Source organism: Salminus brasiliensis, chromosome 20 (assembly GCF_030463535.1).
Source record: "Salminus brasiliensis chromosome 20, fSalBra1.hap2, whole genome shotgun sequence".
NCBI classification, from domain to species: Eukaryota; Metazoa; Chordata; class Actinopteri; order Characiformes; family Bryconidae; genus Salminus; species Salminus brasiliensis.
Genome location: NC_132897.1, coordinates 345,655 through 349,009, shown reverse-complemented (window position 1 = coordinate 349,009; position 3,355 = coordinate 345,655).

Genomic DNA, 3,355 nt, shown 5'->3' with positions numbered 1-3,355 from the left:
TTTGGCTCCGGGGAAGCTGAAGGAGCAGCTGCTGCTAACCTCCCGCAGCCCCAGTGCAGCTAGCGGCCCGGCTAACGCTGCTGCCCGGCTAACGCTGCCCGGCTAACGCTGCCCGGCTAACGCTGCTGCTGCCCGGCTAACGCTGCTGCTGCTGCGGGTAAACAAACTTTACCAGTTCATTAATATGCGCTATTATTATTATTAATAATCCCACCCAGCCGTTACAGAGTGAGCACCCTGTGTTTAGGGGAGCTGTGTGTTTAGGGGGAGCTGTGTTTAGGGGAGCTGTGTTTAGGGGAGCTGTGTTTAGGGGAGCTGTGTTTAGGGGAGCTGTGTTTAGGGGGAGCTGTGTTTAGGGGGAGCTGTGTTTAGGGGGAGCTGTGCGTTTAGGGGGAGCTGTGTGTTTAGGGGAGCTGTGTGTTTAGGGGAGCTGTGTGTTTAGGGGAGCTGTGTGTTTAGGGGGAGCTGTGTGTTTAGGGGGAGCTGTGTGTTTAGGGGAGCTGTGTGTTTAGGGGGAGCTGTGTGTTTAGGGGAGCTGTGTGTTTAGGGGGAGCTGTGTGTTTAGGGGGAGCTGTGTGTTTAGGGGAGCTGTGTGTTTAGGGGAGCTGTGTGTTTAGGGGGAGCTGTGTGTTTAGGGGAGCTGTGTGTTTAGGGGGAGCTGTGTGTTTAGGGGAGCTGTGTTTAGGGGAGCTGTGTTTAGGGGAGCTGTGTGTTTAGGGGAGCTGTGTGTTTAGGGGGAGCTGTGTGTTTAGGGGGAGCTGTGTGTTTAGGGGGAGCTGTGTGTTTAGGGGGAGCTGTGTTTAGGGGAGCTGTGTGTTTAGGGGAGCTGTGTGTTTAGGGGAGCTGTGTTTAGGGGGAGCTGTGTTTAGGGGGAGCTGTGTGTTTAGGGGAGCTGTGTGTTTAGGGGAGCTGTGTTTAGGGGAGCTGTGTTTAGGGGAGCTGTGTTTAGGGGAGCTGTGTTTAGGGGGAGCTGTGTGTTTAGGGGAGCTGTGTTTAGGGGAGCTGTGTTTAGGGGGAGCTGTGTGTTTAGGGGAGCTGTGTTTAGGGGAGCTGTGTTTAGGGGAGCTGTGTGTTTAGGGGGAGCTGTGTGTTTAGGGGAGCTGTGTTTAGGGGAGCTGTGTTTAGGGGAGCTGTGTGTTTAGGGGGAGCTGTGCGTTTAGGGGAGCTGTGCGTTTAGGGGAGCTGTGCGTTTAGGGGAGCTGTGTTTAGGGGAGCTGTGTTTAGGGGAGCTGTGTGTTTAGGGGAGCTGTGTTTAGGGGAGCTGTGTTTAGGGGAGCTGTGTTTAGGGGAGCTGTGTTTAGGGGAGCTGTGTGTTTAGGGGAGCTGTGTTTAGGGGGAGCTGTGTGTTTAGGGGAGCTGTGTGTTTAGGGGAGCTGTGTGTTTAGGGGAGCTGTGTGTTTAGGGGGAGCTGTGTGTTTAGGGGAGCTGTGTGTTTAGGGGGAGCTGTGTGTTTAGGGGGAGCTGTGTGTTTAGGGGAGCTGTGTTTAGGGGAGCTGTGTTTAGGGGGAGCTGTGTTTAGGGGAGCTGTGTGTTTAGGGGAGCTGTGTGTTTAGGGGAGCTGTGTTTAGGGGAGCTGTGTGTTTAGGGGAGCTGTGTTTAGGGGAGCTGTGTGTTTAGGGGAGCTGTGTGTTTAGGGGAGCTGTGTTTAGGGGGAGCTGTGCGTTTAGGGGGAGCTGTGTGTTTAGGGGGAGCTGTGTTTAGGGGAGCTGTGTGTTTAGGGGAGCTGTGTGTTTAGGGGGAGCTGTGTGTTTAGGGGGAGCTGTGTGTTTAGGGGGAGCTGTGTGTTTAGGGGAGCTGTGTGTTTAGGGGGAGCTGTGTTTAGGGGAGCTGTGTGTTTAGGGGAGCTGTGTGTTTAGGGGAGCTGTGTTTAGGGGGAGCTGTGTTTAGGGGGAGCTGTGTGTTTAGGGAGCTGTGTGTTTAGGGGGAGCTGTGTTTAGGGGAGCTGTGTGTTTAGGGGAGCTGTGTGTTTAGGGGAGCTGTGTTTAGGGGGAGCTGTGTTTAGGGGGAGCTGTGTGTTTAGGGGAGCTGTGTGTTTAGGGGAGCTGTGTTTAGGGGAGCTGTGTTTAGGGGAGCTGTGTTTAGGGGAGCTGTGTTTAGGGGAGCTGTGTTTAGGGGAGCTGTGTTTAGGGGAGCTGTGTTTAGGGGGAGCTGTGTGTTTAGGGGAGCTGTGTTTAGGGGAGCTGTGTTTAGGGGAGCTGTGTGTTTAGGGGGAGCTGTGTGTTTAGGGGAGCTGTGTTTAGGGGAGCTGTGTTTAGGGGAGCTGTGTTTAGGGGAGCTGTGTTTAGGGGAGCTGTGTGTTTAGGGGGAGCTGTGCGTTTAGGGGAGCTGTGTTTAGGGGAGCTGTGTTTAGGGGGAGCTGTGTGTTTAGGGGAGCTGTGTGTTTAGGGGAGCTGTGTTTAGGGGGAGCTGTGCGTTTAGGGGGAGCTGTGCGTTTAGGGGAGCTGTGTTTAGGGGAGCTCTGTGTTTAGGGGAGCTCTGTGTTTAGGGGAGCTGTGTTTAGGGGGAGCTGTGTTTAGGGGGAGCTGTGTGTTTAGGGGAGCTGTGTTTAGGGGAGCTGTGTTTAGGGGGAGCTGTGTGTTTAGGGGGAGCTGTGTGTTTAGGGGAGCTGTGTTTAGGGCTAGCTGAGAGAGACCGCAGCAGCTGCAGCGCCTCACTTCACACACTGAGCAGATCTGAAAGTTTCAGCTGATTGTAGGAGTTTCCTCATCAGGGAGATACGAATTCAGTGTTTTTACTGCTGCACCCAGAGAGGAACAGCAGGAGAGCTCCTTCATTTAGAGCTGAAACAGGAGAACTGCTCACTTTCCAGTGAGTCTAGTCTAGTCTGGGTGGTTTAGACTAGGACTAGTTCACCAAAGAGCAGCAGAACTGACCCCCACCTTAACAACAGTGACGAAGATGATGATGAAGATGATGAAGATGATGATTGTACTAGTACTAGTAATAATAATAGAAATGGTCCTGATGATGAAGATGATGATAAAGATAGTGATGAAGATGATGATTGTACTAGTGCTAGTAATAATAATAGAAATGGTCCTGATGATTGCACTAGTACTAACTAGTACTATTAATAATAATAATAATAATAATAATAACAACAATAATAGCAGAAACAATAGAAATAAGCATAACAGAAATTAGTGGTGACTGATAATAGTACTATTAGTAATAATAATAATAACAACAATAATACAAATAGTTATGATAGTTATGATGATATTGAGAATTAATTTTAATATCTAAAGAGATCAGATGTAGTTATGAGTTAGCAAGACTACTTATTTATTTAAAGCTGGAACAAAAGAGAACTGCCTAGTTTCCATGTCTAGTCTAGCTAGTTCAAAATAAGACT